The sequence below is a fragment of the Pleurodeles waltl genome, chromosome 5, assembly GCF_031143425.1.
Source record: "Pleurodeles waltl isolate 20211129_DDA chromosome 5, aPleWal1.hap1.20221129, whole genome shotgun sequence".
NCBI classification, from domain to species: Eukaryota; Metazoa; Chordata; class Amphibia; order Caudata; family Salamandridae; genus Pleurodeles; species Pleurodeles waltl.
The window spans coordinates 1,067,645,470-1,067,665,220 of record NC_090444.1 but is presented as its reverse complement, the minus strand read 5'-3'; the positions used below and the strand labels follow the sequence as shown (position 1 = coordinate 1,067,665,220).

Genomic DNA, 19,751 nt, shown 5'->3' with positions numbered 1-19,751 from the left:
TGACTACAGACAGCTATAGGCCATTATATGTATGCAATCACAAAGTTCAAGACAATTGCACAAGATGAAACTGTTAATATTATTGCACATTTTCATCACATAAAGCACCATCACTCAAGTTGTGTTCAAGGGTGATTATTGTAGTGAAAAATATAGAAGGAATAGTGCAATGGTATGGGGAGATGGTAGAGGTAAGCCCAGGGTATTGGTCTAGTCTGTTTGTAGCACAGGTCCAGTGCCCAACGGGGCATAGGAAGGGGAGCAGTGGTAGTTCAAAGTGGAGAAGGTGAGAGAGTGGAACACAAGGGGGACATTCAGGAGGGTCTCATTTCCTGGTGGTGGTCTTAGCAAGTGTCTCTTATGCTGTTTTCTCCTTCTTCGGAGGTAGATAACTCTTACAGGAATAATTTCTGATAGTTGTGCTCCTCTTATGAATCATTTTGGGTTTAGGAGGTAATATATTTGACAGAGTATGGTCTGTATGTAGAATGTTCCAATGCTTACCTAAGATTTAATAAATATCTTGACTATTTTGACTGTAAGGTGTGCAAAACAATGCTGATTTCTGTAATGCTTTTGCTATCGGTTTACTGTGTACTCTCAAATGAGATGCTCTTGATATTTTGTTGATCTTTTTTCTGGCTGCCACTAACACTCGCTTTGAGTAGCCTCTTTGAAGGAATCTATTTTCCAAGTGATTCAACTCAGTTTCAACTGATTCTACTTGACTGCAACTCCTATTCATCCTAATCATCTCACCAAATAGGATGCCCGAAATTTCAGCCTTAGGGTAAGAACTGTTTGCATGTAATAGAGCATTGCATGCAGTTGGTTCACAATAAACTTTGGTTTGGACTGTGTTACCCCTATTGTAGATTTCTAGATCCAAAAAATATATAAAATGTTTTTCTATGTTTGTACGTCATTTGTTTGTTGAAATCATTTATATTGACATAATAACAAAATTCCAACAATGACGGTACAGATCCCGTCCAGATCAATAGTATATCATCAGAAGGGTCATCACTGAGGGTCTCTTTTTCTGCAATTCTTTTTTTAAACTATGGGTGTTGGAGTATTTTCCTATTTTAAGTCTTTTTTCACTATGTTGGGAACTGTGATTTTGACCATAAGACACATTATAGGACACTGGATTGTAAGGTGATCTTGATGGTTGGCAATCTATCAAACACTGAATGGTTTTAGGAATCTCTTGCAAGCCAGTAGCTATATGTAAGAGGTTATAAAAAAAAATTTGCATTTAATGTTGATAACTTATCAGCCTTGATAAAGTCCTGGAATAGGACTAAACATGTGTCGGCTAAACATCTCATGGGCTGAAGCTTATTTCCATTGGTTGAGGCCTTACGAAGACTGAACATCTGGGCTCCACTGCCAAATGGAATTTTATATGAATGGACATTAATTTCTCCAACTTTCAAAATAATTCTTATGTGATCTCAGGAATCATGGACAGGATAAGTCATAATGCCTTTTTAATATAAAGAAATATAACATTATTAAAGATGTTAATGATTAAGAAAATGTTCACACCCATTTGCTTTTGTATCTGACTTTTCATATTTTTTTCCTCTTTTTTCATACAATTATTCAATGCATTCTTCCAGATGGTCTTATTGATTACCATAATTTGATTGAGAAAAACAAGATTGTGTGCTCCGCTATTTTGTTTCTAATACTAACTGGTTCTTTCATTCCAACTTACACATGGTGGCAACAGATGTGTTAGTGTTATTGAGCACCATTAGTTGACACATTAGGATTTGAAGGAAGTGTAGGGATGTGCGGCTAATTGATGTCATTGTTGCCTCGTGTTTTTTTCTCACATGTTTTCCCTCCTCTGTGAGATCTCCTAGTCCAATGTGCTTTGGAATGTTGCCAAACTCCATGTCCGAAGGTTGACGAATGTTTTTAACAAGTTCCTTGCATTCAATATATTGCCAAATGTTGACATTGCTAATACCTCACATTGACTTTCGAGTCTCTTCATGAGAAAGAGTTTTAAAAACAGGCTGTCCTTTTGCAGGAGTAAGTTGTAGTAAGTCTCCAAAAACAATCAAGTGTTTTCCTCCAAACAAGATGTCATATTACGTTTTTTAAATCTCTTGCATAGCACAGGTTAACAAAAGCAAGCATTAGATTTGAAACCATGTTTACCTCATCAATAATCAAAAGCTGCATTTTATGTAAAACTCCTGCTACCTCGTGACAAGCTTCACCAGATAACTTCTGGTATTCCAGTTTGTCAAGTTCTACAGGTAGCCCAAGCAGTCTCGATAATGTTATTCCCTTGATACTGTCTGAAGCTAATCTAGTAGGTGCAGTTACTGCACACAATAGGTTTGAATCTGTAGTTTTCTGTAATTAAGTAGAGATAACTTTGATTAAAAAGCTTTTTCCGGTACCATCCTGACCACTAATATATAATAGTATTGGCTTGTATGATGAGCAATTGCATTAATTTTTCTCATGTCGTAATCCATCTTCTTTTTGATTTTTTACTTGAATGTAAATATCTTTCTGTTCATTGTTGAGCGGTCCAACAAACAGTTCTAGATCTACTTATTCCAATCTAGCTTGTTACATGGCACTTTCAACTTAGTTCATATCTATTGAAGCATCATTTTCAATAATGAATTTTCCAAGAGGAACTTGACTTGAGGGTGCAAAACTTTGGCTGCTTTGGGAGGTATACTTAGCTATCTCAGCAGCAATCATTTCTTCCTGTTGTATCTCATCATTTAACATTAGGAAGTAGTTATTGAACATGGGATACCGAATACTTTCTTTGACAGCATTAAAACAATCTTGGTGGCAGTCATAATGTCCAAGTAATTCCAATTCACTACACCAAGGTGTAAACAGTTGAAGAAGTGCTAAATAAACAAATGCTCTTTTCGCAGGAGTTTGACAGATAAGTTTTCGATGGTTAATTAAATTTAGTTTTTCATGTTTCACTCAGCATCCATCACATGCATGAGTGGCATATTTTCCTTTTTCTTCTATGTTTTTAGCTACATTACTTCTCTATCTGTAGTTTTGAAGAATTTTATAACGACACTTGTCTTTTAGATGTAGACTTCTTCTTGGATAGTTTGTATCCAACATATTTAATGTTATAATGTCTGTACTTTTTGGCTCAAACTCTGCAAGGTCCTGAATTTCAGGAAAATACTTAAATATTGTGTTTCTTGTAGTAGATAGACCAAGACTAACCCACACAGTTCCTTTTGATTTTCAGAACAAACTTACTGAACTTAATCTTTCACAGGCTTCATAGCTTCCCTTTTCCCTATGGGAAAACATTTTCAAGCTGAACACAAACTTTTTTGCTAAGTGTCTTCTCTTCAGAAACCTCTTACCACATCCCTTTTACCTCAGTTTTTTAAGATTTTGTGATGTATGATGTGACATACCAAGCCACTGCAATGTAGTTGTCTGCAACAAATTGAATGTCCATGTTCGCATTCCACATTTTTAAAACCACAGGGTTGTAGTCCTTAATATATTTGAAATCTTAACTTCTTTTTAAGTTAGATGTGTTCTTTGATGATTTCCATGTTAGTGTATGTCTGACTGACAACAAAAAAGGGTTTACTCTTCCTTTGGAAATGGCAGGTCTTGGAAATCCAAATTGACATCTTGTATAAATATTGTCTTTGGACCTGTATGTACGACAACAGTACTTCCCACATCAATGTGTTTGAAAATGCAAAACTTGCTCTCTGACTTATTTCAGCAGTCTGTTTTGGAACTGCACATGTGACAACTGTTCCATAAAAGATAACACTCATCACTTTCTGCGCCAAATTTGGGTGCATCTTTTATCCATAGTAGCAGAAAAATGTGAGGAGCACCTCTTCCCTGGCACTCTTTCCACCAAAAGAAATTGGATTGTATTTATTGCAGATAAAAGCAGGCATAGCTTGGAAGCTGTGGTTGAAATATCTACAAACATTAGCAGGATCTAATAAGCAGAGGTCTGGAGCTGACTTCAAATTTATATCTTTTACGTTAGAGTTTGCTTCTCTAAAGAATTCAGTGAGATCATCCTATGCATACACTGCACACAGTCAAAATCCAGATTTGTGGTCCTAGGTTTCTCAACATACACTTCAGTTCTCCATGACGATGAAACCAGTATTCGTTGGTACCACTTTGGCACACCTTTAAATTAATTATGTTATATTCCAGGTTTGCATACTTTTCTTGAACAAAATCTCTTGCAGACATATTTTGAAGATTAACTCCTGTTTTTAGAATACGACTCACTGCATATAAATTACAAGACAAGTTACTCTCAAATAGAAGGTGAAATATGTATGAAATACACTGTCTGAATCTTCGATCCTCTGAATATAATCATTTTGATCGGTATTTCACTGCTGGTATTTGTATGGGCCGGTTATCATACCAGCTTCCTACTCCTGTGGGAAGTGTGGAAAGCAGCGAGCCTCTAAACTCTTTCACGAAACACTCATGGGAGCTCTCTTAGCTTGGTTCATCTGATAAAGATCTATAGCATTACCAATTACTTCTTTGGAATGTATTTGATGGATGATTTAGTGCTCATACATTTTTTCTAATTGGGAAGCTCTAATTTTTCCATTTGTCCACTTGCTGGCAAACTCTTGTCATCAACATTTTGTACATCAATCTGAACATCAATATTTTTATAATAAACATTATTTTGTACCAGGTAAAATGTTGCCTGTTTAACTTTATTAACATCAACCAACTCTTGCCAAATTGTTTTATTCTTAGTAGGTACACCATTTACCAGAATAATAAGTAGTTCTTCATTGTCTTTCTGTGCTCCTATAGTTTCAAACGTTCTTTTAAGTCTAACTGCAAATACACTACTCTTCCTTGAAGGCCTTTCAATAACTGTTAGAGGCAATTTACCTGTCTTTGGTTCCAAACGTATAAATGCTTGAAATGGATGTACCAATTGTATAAGTTTAGATTCTTGTACTTTTAAATCTTGCAGTTGTTCTGGCATACTGACACGTTATAACCTGTTATGTACTGCTATAGCTGGTGATCTCTGATCCTCTAACTTGACATAGCAGTACTTACAAATAACTTGCTGAATTGACAAATCAAAATGTTCTACAAATAAGCAGCAAGTTCTTGCCACTTTTCTCTGTTTTCTCCTGCAGTTTTTGAAAACACATCTACATTTCGTGTTTTGCTTTTATAGTGAGTGTGTCTACAGCAAATGCAGACATAGTTTGGGTTTACAGAAAAAGTGGTATTAAATTTTGTAATCTCTGGTTCCAAGTTCTCAGTACCAATCCCTGTACTCTCTTTACCAATATCTATAACTACGAATTCCTCATTCACACTGCAATCTTCTTGAGGACCAAGGAACTGAACCTCATGACCTTTTTCTATCTCTTGAACCGTACCATGTATAAGTACTCTATTCATCTCTCCTAAACATAATGCTGGAGTCTTCACATAGTACAATCTCCTAACTAAACTTAGTATTTTGTACGATGAACTGCCAACATTCTAAAATGATGAAAGGAGCTTTGGTACACTTTTTGAATAAAACATGCTAAAGAATGTTCTTGTAAATTGTGTAAACTTTCTAACTTTGCATGGATCTAATTCTTGCAAAATTGATTTTTTTTGCTGAGACTTCTACAAGGAAGCCCACATAGACGAGTTCTTAAATCAATAGATTGTTGCAGAATGCTATAAGTACTACTACACCTCCGGGGCCTGTCTACGCCTTCCCTGGATCTCTTGAACTATCATCTTTCGTATTTCTAAGAACAATCTTCTCTCTTTCCATTGGACTCCCTTCCTTCATTTCATACCATCGACTAGTTAAATCCACTGCATGTACTAATGTGTTCTCTTTCAAATAACCTTCTTCATCAAAAAAAAAGTTCTGTACTGGATATATGCTTCCATTCACCACTAAGGGGCAGATTTAAAAAAGGTGGTGCTGCATCCAATGCATCACCACTTTTTTTGTGCCGCTTAGCGCCCCCTAACGCCACCATGTATGCATCCTATTTAAGATACGGTGCACCATGGCAGTAGTTCGGGAACAAATGTCAAAATCTTGATGCTCGGTTGGGGTTTTGCAGGATTAGCGTAAAAAATGTTGAAGCTAATCTTACAAAGCAAATTGAGGCCCATTATAAATAATGGTGTGCCTCCTTTCAACACCTTCTCTGTGTAGGTGTTAGAAATGCTGCAAAAATGGGTCTGTGAGTGGGTGCTTGAGGATCTGGGGCATATGTATGTCTCAGTGGGGCTGTGAGTGGGTGTGTTACTCTCTCCGTGAGACTGAGTGGGTGTGTCAGTGTATGAGTGGGTCTATGAGTGCCTATATCAGTGTCTAAGTGGGTCTGTGAGTGAGTGTCTGAGTGTATTTAACAGTGAGTATGTGTACTTTTTAATTTTTTTTTAATCATCAGAGTACGTGACTCCATTGCAACTTTACACAGGGGTGCCGCACTGAGTACTGCGACTCCACAATCATCCAAAGAAAGTTGTTTCACCTTTTTATACCTATAATTAATCCTTCACATGCCTATTCATTCCACCCTTCGGGTCACAGTACCTCTTCTCTGCCCCCCTTCTATTCATTTCAGAAGGCATCCCCCAGGACCATTGCTGGTGCATAAAATGGCACAATGAGAACAGCATGCAGCCAATCACACTACTCTGTGTGGCTCTCGGATTCATGGAGCTCTGTGTAGGAGTTGTGATGGATCCGTGTCCCTAAATATACACATTTTTTACTATCTAATTGCACAAAAAGAACTGAACAGATTCACCACAAAACACAAAAAGTTTGCTTTCTGGACCAGCACCTACCTTTCTGCCAAATTTGATAAAATTCCATCCAGTACTTTTGGCACTATTGCTGTTTAAAATCCCTGTGGAAAAATGGATGGGGGAAAAGTGTTTGCCCCCCACACACACTTTTTCTGAGGCCCCACTTGATGGACCCCTCCAAAATTTCATAGACAGCCGCTCAAGTGAGCGTCATTTTCTTGGAAATTTCATCAAGCGCTGCAAAAGGTATTAGCAAAACAAAAAACTACCTTCAATAGAGACATGGTCCTAACTATAACTACCTAGTGGCGGCCATCACTAGGTGATTATATATATATATTCCAGACAGATGCTGAAATGAGCCTTGAATTAATTCGCTTGGAAACGTTTGTGAAGATCCATCAAACAGCGCCAAAGTTATTAGCAAAACAAAAAATGATTTTTCTAAAGAAACTAGGTCCTGACTAATTACCCAGTGGCAACCGACACTGATATATATATATATATATATATATACACACACACACACACACACACACACACACACACACACACATTGATGTACTTGCCTTTGTAATTATATTATTTTCCAAAATATTTTTAACATGATATTTTGCCACTTTGCATGCAAACTATGTAAACTTGATTTTTTGTTTGTAGTATTTTTGACACAATAGTATTTAGTCACAATAGGTTTGTAAATTACATTTTAGCATATAACTGGCACAGATACCTCTGAGCACACCCATATTAGGCCCAAGGAGTAACATGTTATTATTCTTACTCAACCTCCAATGATTACACATTTTTTCTCTAAAAAAGGGATTCTAAACAGCGAATCCAACTGCTTCAAAGTCCAATATTTTTCCTGCTTTAACTTAAATTGAAGTGCAAATGGTAAATCTAGTGGCTCCAAAGTCCAACACTTTCCCTACTGCCACTTAGATTGGATTGGAGTTGGAATAGTAAAATTAACTCCTCAAAGCCCAGCACTTTTTCTGCTTTTCATATGGTGGAGTGTGAATAGCAAATCTAACCCCTCAGACGTCCAACACTTTCCCTAATTTCACTTTTGTTTGGGTGGGACTAGTAAACCTAGGTCCTCCAAAGTCCAACACTTTCTGTACTGTTGCCAAATTTGACTGGGAATAGTAAATCTAACTCCTCCAAAGTCTAAACCCTTCCCTGCTGTTGCTTGGATTGAAGTGAGAATAGCAAATCTAACCCTTTCAAAACCCAACACTGTCCCTGATTTTGGTTACATTTGAGTGGCAACAGTAAATGCAATGCCTCCAAAGTCTAATACATTCTCTAATCTTTATAGAAAGCATATAAAGTCAATATTTTGGTTGAAGATATTTCTAACAGAATATTCTTTGTCACAATATTTTTGTAAATAATATTTTGCCATACAATTGGCACAGCAACAGGCAAGATCCCCACTGAGTACGCACCAATTTTATGCTCATGAACTAACATGTCACTCAGCCTTAAACAATAAGACATGCTTCTCTCCAAAAATCAGACTGTAAATAGCTCTTACATGGATTAGTGGGAACAGTAAATATCACACTCCATATTCCACTACATTCCCTACTGTTGCTCAAGCTGGAGTGGGAATAATAAATTGAATCCCTTCAAAGTCCAACACTTTCTCTACTGTTGCTCATGACAGAATACTAATAATGAATGAAACACCTCCAAGTCCAACACGCTCCCCTATTTTGCTTACATTGAATGGGAATAGTTTTTCTAAACCTTCAAAAGTGCAACACATGTCCTACTTGCTGCTATATTACATCTGATTGCTTAAAATGCGTTTACATGATTGTTATATTTTTTATTTAATGTTGAAATTATTTACAAAAAATGACTTTTTTAAATGAGTTTTGTTTGTTATATAAATTGTATTCTTTAATAAGGTCCTATAGATATTTTCATTATTTATATGTCTGTTTTAATGTGTAATATACTGTTACTATTTCTTATGTAAAATGTGTTAATGTTATTTACATATGCTACAGTTTCACAGAGGCACCATTTTCTTTATATGTTTGCGGTTTCAAATTATTTTTTCATCCTGCTCCAAATTATCACCCCTCCCTATCAATGACCCCCTGCAATGTCCCCACAGTTTGCACAGAACACAGGACAATGTGATGTAATTGGCTATTTTTCTCAGAGTGTATATTTTGCTAATAAAGCATTTTATTGTGTTCCTGAAGTATTTTTCTGAAGGATACTTTTGCTGAACTTTCTTTTGCAGACTTGCCAGCACACTAGTGCATAGGTCGTCATTTTAGAATGTTGCATATCCCTGACATACACTGATTTTTTTTGCAGCATGAGTTTCAATGCAATTGATCTAACTCGCTTGTGTAATGTCTTGGAACCTTCTCTGTCCTCTGAACGCATATAAATACTTATATCTGGTGATAGGGGTATGCTTACCAGTCCCAGGATGCACTGCAGCCACACTTGTCAATCAGGCTAAATCAATTTCAATTTAAGTTGAATTTAAGATTATCCAAGGATTACATCACAGTTCATGCAAAAATTGAATCATAAAACTTTAGTTCTCATCAACATTTTAGTAAATCTAACATTATCAAAATGTATCAAATTTCCCCAAAAAAGAATCAATAGCAAATTGCATCCTTTCGGAGTTATGAAATTTCATCACAATAGTTGTCAAATGCCCAATGCATTTCAAGTCTTTATAACTCTTTGTCAGCGGTGAACTACAACAGATGAGATGATGTAAATCAGGTAATGCACTTTAACCAGCTAAAGAACATATCAGAGTGCTGTACACAATGCAACCCTTTTAGTATCTGCACAAAAATGCACGCTCATACATCACGTTAAATGCACAACCATAGTGTATTAGAAAGAGCACTTCCACGATACAATCACCAGGACATGTCTGAGTGTGTCAAAGCGACAATTAGTGACCTGTGTGCAAACACCTTGAGACTTTGGGCTTGATTACGAGTTTGGCAGTCAGACTGCCAGACCGCCACAGCGACGATCTCAGAAGACCTTCCACAGTGGCGGTCCCACACCCACATATTACTATGTTCCCACCGGCACAACAGCAATTTCGATGAAAGTGGAAAAAAATTATAGTTTTCCATAGGTGTAGATGCAGGTGTGTAGATTTTGTGGAAAAAAGACACATATGCAGAAAAATATTTTAAACATGCTCCAATGCCATTGCTGAAGAACGGACCATACATGTCCATTCTAGTCAAAAGCAGGAAATGTGACAGGTACACACACAGTATTACTTATCTGTTTGGAGGGTGAAGTTCCTAATGTGATGGGGGGCCTTGGATGGAAGGCATCCACTTTGGGGGCTGATGTGAAAAAAGGGATTGGGGTACAAACACCCCAATTCCCTCAATTTTGCCAGCTCAAGCTTGTGGTGCCCACCAACACAGTCTGGTTGACAGGAAGGTGCTTTGTAATTTGGATAACAGTCCCCTCACCTGCTCTGTCTTATGGTAGCTGAAAGTCCCAGACTGCCAATATGGCGGTTTGCAACAGGCTGGCAGTGCGGGTGGAACCGTGGTGGTCCTTTGGCTATGCAATCATCTACAGTGTAATATGGCGGTCGGACTGTCAGACCTGCGGCGGTCGGATCGCCACTACTGCCATGCGGTCTCTGGACTGCCAAACAAAAAATCAGACCCTTTTTGATCGTAACGTAGAGAATCTCCAATATTAAGTGTTAGGAATGGGGCTGTTGGTTGGCAGGGTACCCCCCCCTGTCCAAGCAAAGACCCTCACTCTAGTCAGAGTAAAGGAGAATCACCCTCAGTTAACCCCCAGCTGACCCCCCCTTGGTAGCTTGGCATGAGCAGGCAGGCTTAACTTCAGAAGCAAGGTGTAAAGTATTTGTACCAATACACACAGTAACTCAGTGAAAACACTACAAAATTAAACACAGGTTTAGAAAAATAGGTAATATTTATCTAAACAACACAAGACCAAAACAACAAAAACCCAACATATGAGTCAAGTTATGAATTTTAAAAAGAGTAAGAGTCTTAATCCTTTATAAAACAGTGAGAATGCTGTTATTGTACAAAAGTACCTGGGTACCGTCAAAATAAAACCACACATCGAAAAAGGCCATCGATGTGACGATTTCTCACTTGCAAGCGAGAACGTGCGTTGTTCCTCCTTCGGTCGGGTCGGCGTACGTCATTTCTTCTCTCCGGCAAGAGAGCAATGCATCGATCCGGACAGGCACCTCGGGTCCGGGCAGGCTTTGCGTTGATTTTCCACACCCAGCAATATTGCATCGAAATTCAGATGCGCGGTGTCAAGAAACCGCACTGCATGGGGGCTTGTGTCATTAACATCAGCTGCTGTGGGTGTTGCATGTAGTTTCTCCAGCCGCGTTGCATCGATCTTCCAGCCGCAATGCAGGTGGAGCGTCTGTTTTAGCCTCAAGGCCGACAGCAGGTCGTTTTTCAGCAGCGAAGTGGGTAGTGTGTCAAAAGTTTCCCCGCACCACGGTCTTTGCATGGATTTCTGTCCTTTTCCACAGGCTTCACTTTTCAAGGTCCCAGAGACAGGTTAAGGCACCACTTGGCAGGACAGGACTCTCAGCAGAAAGTCCAAGTGCTGTCAGAGGTAAGTCCTTGTTGTCCCTGAGACTTCAACACCAGGAGGCCAGCCCTTGTAGATTCTTTACCAGTGGGAAGTCACACAAAAGTCAGACTTTGTCCTCTCTCAGGCAGAAGCAGCTACTGCAGGCCAACCCAGAAAAGAAGACACACAGGCAAAGGGGCAGTACTCCTTCAGCTCTCCAGCTCTTCTCCTTGCCAGAGGTTCCTTTTGGTTCCAGAAGTAATCTGATTTCCAGGGGTTTTGGGTGCTCTTTGTATACCCCTTTCTGCCTTTGAGGTAGGCCAACTTCAAAGAGATGTCTCTATTGTTTTCAAGATCCTGTCTTGCCAAGGCCAGGCCCCAGGCACACACCAGGGGGCGGAGTCTGCATTGTGTGAGGGCAGGCACAGCCCTTTCAGGCAGTAGTGACCACTCCTCCCCTCAGCCCAGATGGCCCATCAGGATATGCAGGCTACACCCCAGCTCCCTTTGTGTCACTGGGTCAGTTTGACAGTTCAGCTGTTTGAACTTCTCCTCTAGACAGACAGGGAATCCAAACACAAGCAGTCTCACAGAATGGTTTAAGCAAGAAAAAGCCTACTCTAAAAGTGCCATTTTCAAAAACATAGGCCTTGATTATGACTCTGGCGGTGAGTGATGAAGTGGCAGTAATATTGCCAACAGGCTGGGGGTAAGTACTGCCAAATTATGACCATGGCGGTGATAACTTCCATAGACAGCGAATGTACCACACCAACCGCCAGGGCGAAAACACTCACATGGCAGTTGCCGCCAACAGCCAGGTGGAAGACAAAGTACTGCCCACCATATTAAGAAACATCATTCCTCCACCTTTTCCGGGATGGTACCAATGCCATCAAAAGCCTGGTGGAAACGCATCACAGAAGAGAAAGGACTCATCATTGGAGACAAGGGGAAGAACAACGCCGCCGTGGAACCCTAACTGCAAGTCTTTCCAATTATCTATATAATGCTCCACCTAAAACACCAATGCTGAAGAAGACGAGGACGGTGATTACAGCCGCCTAGCACACAAGGGAGGGAGGAAAACGAGAGTTACACACATGCACGACACCACACGTCCAGCTGCACATGAAAAACAATTTGTCCCCGAAAAATGGCAGAAAAATGCAAGGACAACAGGAATGGACGAAAGTGATTGTAATCAGATCAACATCTAAATAACTAATTCGATTTGTCAATGAAACAGATATGTACACAAAGGGACACTTCCCAGTCCAATGTTCAAAGGGCCCACATGGCCACAGGTCACAGTCTAAGGCCCAACTTGAATCCTGACCACATTCAGATTGCACACTGCAGGAGCATCAGTTTGCAAATGGGCAGGCACCTCAGGGGGAGGGGGGTACCTCAGCCGGATGCGGGAACAAGCCTGCTGGTTCTGGATGGGGCTCCATGCCCATTGCTCTGCCCTGGGGAGTGCAAGGCCACAGTCTCTCAAGTGGGTGTCTTTCCCACTGGTTCTGAATGGGGCATCTTGTCTATTGCTCTGTCCTGGGGAGTAAAAGGCCACAGTCTCTCAGGTGGGTGTCTTTCCCATTGGTTCTGGAAGGGGCAACTCATACAGCACCCCCTGGAGTGTGGCCTACATGGTGTCTGCTGGTGGTGACGGCTGCAGTGCGTTGGCAAATAGAGGTCCCTCATGGGCTGCCTCTGCACTTTCCGATGGCTGCAGTGTGGTGGTGGATGTAGGAGCCTCCTGGGCCCCCTCTGCACTTTCTGATGGCTGCAATGTGGTGGTGGATAAATGAGCCTCTGCACTTGCTGATGGCTGCAATGTGGTGGTGGATAAATGAGCCTCTGCACTTGCTGATGGTTGCAATTCATCAGCTGAGGGTGGGGCCCCCGTGACAGCTGGTGGTGGTGAAAGTGTAGAGGGGTTTGTCTCCCCCAGTACATTACCCTTCCTGGCAGGGGTGGATGGGCTCTTCCCCTTCCTGGATGGAGATGCAGGCTCCTTCTTGCCTGGTGGTGCAGGCTCCTTCCCCTTCTTCAATGGAGGTGTGGTATCCTTACCACCACAAGTAGGTGTTGCTGCCACTGTCCCCGTGGACTGTTTAGCTGAGGTGCTGGGCTGTGTCCTTGGTACCCTGTTCATACGGACAGGACGGGGGAAGGGAAGGGAAGAGGTCAAGTTAGGAAAGAAAAAGCTTTTCAGGGACGTTGGGGTGGGAGGAGTAATGGGAGTGGAGGTTGAGGGAGTGGTTGGTGGAGCTGTATGTCTGCTGGATTTGGGTGCAGGTAAATGGGCTGTATGCTGATGTGAGGTGGATGGCTGTTGGGTGTGTGAGTGCTTGCGTTTGTGTCCTTTAGGAGGGAGGGGACAGACAGGGTGGGAGAGGACAGAGGGGACGAGTGCATGGCTGTTGTGGAGGTGTCTGCCAGTGAGGTGTGTGTGCTGCTTGGTGTGGTGATGCTGGTAGTGTGCTGCTTGGTGTGGTGATGCTGGTAGTGGATGTTGATGTAGTGCATGCAGGTGTGAGTGTGGATGTGAATGGGAGGAAGCAGGAGGAGGGGAAGACCGTGGAGGCAGTGGATGTTGTCGTGTTTGCACCTGTATGGTGTTTGCGTGAGTGCTTGTGGGATGAAGTGTGGTGCTTGTGTTTGCCTGTGCCACTCTTGGGTGTTGTCTTGTGTGCATGCTCATCTGTATGTGTGCCTGGGATGGGATGGGGTTGATGAGAATGGGACTGTCTTGTCTCCTCCAGTCTCTGCCGTGGTGCAGCCCTTGCCCTCCGTCCCACTGGTTCCCTCACGTCGGTGGACTCAGCCTCCTGGGTCCTGTGGGATGCAGTCCCTCTGTCACCGGTGCCCCTGCTCCTCTGCCAGATGACAAAACAAGAAAGAGGGGGAGAGAGACAAAGGATACACTGGGTTAATGACTGCACCAACACCGCTATTGGCATACACATCACCGTCACACACAGGGAACAGGCTTAAGCACTATGCATTGCACTACCAGTGATATGGCTAGTCACTAAGGCAAGCTGAGGACCACACACAGCCAACTGCAGCACTCCTGGGACCCACGATGCCCTGGCTGAAATAGACTGCTTACAAGCTAGGTTACCTGTATTTGCCATTCACCCATTACCCTTCAGATGACCCACGCTGCAATGTCTGGCCTGGCCTTAGGGGGAACCAATAACACATCCACCACCCAGATACCACCCCACCAGCCAAAATATGTGTTGATACCCACTGTACTCACCCCCTTGTGGCTGCTGTGATTCCCTCAAGCGCCCATCCAGTTCAGGGTAGGTCACCACCAGCATGTGGGCCATCGGGGTGTGGGTATCAGGGTCTGACAGGCAGCCCTTCCTCATTGGAAGGCCATCCCCAGCTGGGCCTCCTCTGTCTTCCATGCCCAGCATCTCAGGTCCTCCCACCGTTTGACAGTGGATGCTCCGCCTGCCATAGACCCCCAGGGTCTGCACGTCCTTGGCGTGGCACGCCATATTCCCTTCTTTTGATGGGCTCTGACCTGCAGAGGCAATACAGACAGAAGAGCACCATTAAACAAACAGTCCAGCCTGTCACACAAATGGCCCACCATACCCATTTCCATCACCAATGGCACACACATAGCCCAGCACACATGTACATCGCCACAAGACATTCCCCCTTCCCCGATGCTTGCACACACATCTCCATGCATCCTTGCCACATGCACTGTGGACAAAGTGTACTCACCTGTTGGTCTGGAGGCCCATACAGCTGTCCATACTGGGGTAGGACCCCATCCAGCAGTCGCTCCAACTCCTCTGAAGTGAAGGCAGGGGCCCTTTCCTCTGTCACACGGCCATGGTAGGTTCCAGACACAGGTCACAGCAGCACACGTAGGTACAGGTGTTCTCCTGTTGAAGGTCAGGAAATAAGTGAGGATTGAGATAGAAAAATGGCGGTCACGTCTGTGGCAGTGTACACCATCACCGCCAGCGTAGATCCCCATTGGCCACTGTACTCCATAAAGCCCCATACTATCCAATGAGGAATTGCACGGCAGTGCAAGACTGCCTTCCGCCATGACACCCAACGTCAGCGGAGTTACCTCACTTCCACCTGTCCCTACATACAGGACAGGCGGTCGCCATTTCAAGGGGGGGGGGGAACAGGCATAACGACAATTACTGCATCACAGATTAAATTGGCACATACTTCACTATTAACACTGTCCCAATACAAAAGTGCACCATGTGGACTGCTGTTGTGGTTATTGTGTTCCAATTGTGACAGCCTACTCACTCTTGTGTCCCTTAGATACATACCACTGCGGGTGAAGAGGAGTTGGAGACATTCCCCTGTGTACAGACATCTGGTGGACTTGGCTACACTAGAAGACAGGCACATTATCCTCACCTATAGACTGGACAGGGCCACAATCAGAGCTGTGTGCCCAGTTGGAGCCAGACCTGATCTCATCTATCTCATCCGACTGGGCTCCCCCCTCTTGTGCAAGTGCTCTATTTCCTGGTGACAGGTTCTTTCCAAGTAACAGTGGGCTTGGCAGCAGGAATGTCACACCCAATGTTCTCAATCGTGCAGGCTAGAGTGTTGTCTGCCCTGATAAAGCACATGTGCAGCTACATTGCTTTCCCCCAGGTGGAAGATTTGGCCACTGTGAAGTCAGGATTCTATGTAATGGGACATATCCCCAATATTATTGGGGTGATTGACGGTACGCATATTGCATTAGACCCCCCCCCCTCCAGGATGAACAGGTGTACAGGAATCGTAAGAGTTTCCACTCACTTAATATGCAGATGGTGTGCCTGGCAGACTCTCTCACATCAATGCTAAGTATCCTGGGTCGGTGCATGATGCCGTTTTCCTAAGGAACAGCAGCACCCCAAATGTGATGGCACAACTACAGAGGCACAGGGTGTGGCTAATAGGTGAGCCATGGTCCCCACGCATTGTATGTTAGTGTATGCCTATGCTTTTGACCCCACAGGATAGTGCGTGGCTAAATGTTGTCCTTCAATACCTGGAGGTGACTCTGGCTACCCAAACCTATCATAGCTGCTGACCCCTGTGAGGAATGCCAGGATAAGGGCTGAAGAATGTTATAATGAGGCACATGGGCGAACCAGACAGATCATCGAGAGGACCTTCGGCCTCCTGAAGGCCAGGCCCAGGTGCCTCCATATGACATGTGGATCCCTGTACTACTCACCTGAGAACGTCTGCCAGATAGTAGTGGAATGCTGCATTTTGCACAACCTGGCCCTCAGACGCCATGTACCCTTCTGCAGGAGGAGGAGACAGGAGATGCCCTTGTGGCAGCAGTAGACCCTGATGACAGTGAGGATGAAAAGGCTGAGGATGAGGACAACAGAATATCAGTTATCCGTCACTACTTCCAATAACACACAGGTGAGACATTACAACTTCACATTTCTGTGTGGCTGTGGCATGATGACATTAACTTCCTTTTACCTCTACTTACTGTCACCTATGGTTTGTCATTTTACAGATGTTGGTGCTATGACAACTGTGTACTGATTACAGCCAGATACAGGTCATTACATAAATACACATTTTCAACACATGACATACAAGTAGTTCAAGGGTGTTTATTTTGGTGCTAACAAATTTAGGGGAAAGTGTTTAGTACTAGTCATAGTGAAAAGATACCATGGAAATATATCTTAATAGTTGTAATCAATAAATAAACATCATACCACTGTGTTTTTCATTGAGTTAAGTTCGTTTTTTTACATTGTAGGTAATCAGAATAAAAAATAGAATAGTTATTTTTGAGCCGTAAAATTCACTGTATAGGTGGGTTATTAGTACTAAGAATAAGACATATTTTGATGGTATATATCCCAAAGCAAGATGTAAGCAGTAGTACAGTTATTAAAGGGAAAAGCCTTTCCAGTAATAAACTTTCATACTATATATGCGTGTAGGTTTCCCAAATAAAAATTAGAGAAACATGTCACGATGATATGTGGAATAATAAGGCAAATTGAGACTAATCATGCATAGAGTAGATATGTCTTGTGTCTTCAAAGAATGAAAGTATGGAGTTAAAATATGGTTATAATAAGGTTCAGAAAGAGCACACTTTCAAAATTGTTCGGCATGGATATATATTCATTTGGATGATCCTAATTTTCCTTACTTTAGTCTCTGGAGTAAGAATCCTAGGGTAAATCCCATAACGCAGGGTCGCAGCGTTCTATATCGGTGCCATATTGAATGTAAAAAAGCTGCATGAGTGTGGCCCTGTTTATACGTGATGTACGGCAAAGTTGGGCCATGTCCTATTTCTCTCTTAACTGAGTGTGGGCCGAGAGGGGTAATTGCTGCATGAGTCCTTTCTCACTTTTTGTGACAAAAAGGGGATCGGACGAAGTCCTTCTTTTATGTTGCCTAATCTATTTGCAAGGATGCTCTTCTAAGAGTAAAGGAAAGTGGCAACCCTATTTAATTTTAGTTGTCTCAAAAATAAATAAGCACCATTTTAGAAAAAGAACAAAACGTAGCTCAGTTGCGGTGCTAGCTTTTTCGTTTGAACAAATATCTTACTGGAGGAAGTCCTTCATTTATGTTAGTTAATCTGAATACTAAGACGTCGTTCAGAATGGTGGGAAAGACGGCAGCCACCTTGATCTAGACAAGTGTCGAGGTAAATCCATGTACAGTCTATACATATTGAATACATTCAATAGAACAGATCAAGATTTTAAATATTTTGGCTATTAATTTAAGGCAATTATCTCAGTATGGGTTTGAAACAGAATATGGATGGGTTTGAACAAATAGTTAAAATTATGTGTACCTATAAAGTTACAGTAATAAGTGGTATTTTGTGTCTAACATACTGGATGTCCTTAACTTGCAGGGAAAATCCTGTAGATTATCTAAAAAAAAAAAAAAAAGAGGCAAACAAGAAGAGGAGAGAGAAAGGGAGGAAATAATTTTTGTGTGGTGAAAAAGTAGACCAACTACATAATACACAATGTTGGCGGATGATGCAAAAACATTTAAATAGATACAAATAAAACCACACTTAATGATGTGCGTGAGGTTAATTATTAAAGCCAGTAGTGCCATTCAGGATCCTTGAGACCTTGTCGTACAATATCAAGGTGAATAATAAGTCTACTTTTGTTCCGTCGTAATTATAGTTCAAGGTTGCTTCCCGAGGGTGCTTTAGTTGCATTAGACCACTGAATGTGAAGGAACGTGTGTGGGGGTGACACTTAAAGTGTTCAACTAACAGAAACTTAATGTCATCCTTTTGAATATTACGGTAATGTTCTTGTACCTGTATTTTAAGTGCTCGGGTTGTACTTTTTATGTAAACTTTATTGCAAGGACAGTTGATAAGATAAACTGTTAGTACTTTCGCAGTTAATAAAGTCCCGTATCTCAAATGGTTGGTCATTAATTTTGATTGTTTTAATTTTTGTTAGACCAAGTTTGCAGATGGAACATTTTGTACAGGTATAGAAGCCTTTTGGGGGGCATTGGCTGCCACTTGTAAAGCGTGAGAATTCCTGAGTCTCTTTTTGCAAATTTCCAACGAACTGGGTTAGAGCAGCCAGGGTGACCTCTGTGTCTCCATTTTACTTGGGTGAATTTTTTTAATGGGATCATTGTTCTGTCAAGAATACAAACTATACCTTTTTCACAAGAGTGAAATGAGACAAAGTAGTTCCCCCACTTGTGACGCCGCGAAGACCGGCGGAATCCATCTTGCGGGCCGCGGTCAGATCAGCAGTTTGGGTTTTGGACAGCCGTTTCTGCTGCGGGACACTTTTCGGGTCGCAACCTGTTTTTTGGAACATGGTTCCCGATCTGGGTGGCATGAGTCAGAGTCGTGGTCAGCCCTTGCCGCAATGAGTTCAGCACCATGGTGCTCATCACAAGTCCCCTTTCCGCCAGCCTTTTCATGACGGGGTCCCTGCCATGAAAGGGCTGGCAAAGAAGGAAGTGCTAGAGGGCACAGGGGGGCCTGCTCTGCCCACAACCATGTCATGAGCAGGGCACCCCCTGCCCAGCATCCTCAGAATGCACACTGGTTGCTATAGCATGACATGAGGAGCCAAGGCCATTGCCACCCCACAGAAGGAAGTGCTAGAGGGCACAGGGGGGCCTGCTCTGCCCACAACCATGTCATGAGCAGGGCACACCCTGCCCAGCATCCTCGGAATGCACACTGGTTGCTATAGCATGACATGAGGAGCCAAGGCCATTGCCACCCCACAGTTTCCACTGGGCTGACTGTCAGAAACCACTGATTTCTGAGGTTT

General features: G+C 42.3%; 1 long non-coding RNA gene across 2 annotated transcripts in view; it reads right to left on the bottom strand.

Annotated features, from left to right (window-relative positions):
- The window catches only part of LOC138297355 (uncharacterized), a 206,535-nt gene that overhangs the window by 106,131 nt on the left and 80,653 nt on the right, over window positions 1–19,751 (bottom strand). Inside the window, exon 1 of one of the 2 annotated variants that reach the window (XR_011204045.1) lies at window positions 17,615–17,686. The exons of the other annotated variant lie outside the window; for it this stretch is intronic. This is a non-coding gene — a long non-coding RNA (uncharacterized lncRNA). Of the gene's footprint in view, window positions 1–17,614; window positions 17,687–19,751 lie in introns of those variants that run through there. 2 annotated transcript variants of the gene reach the window in all.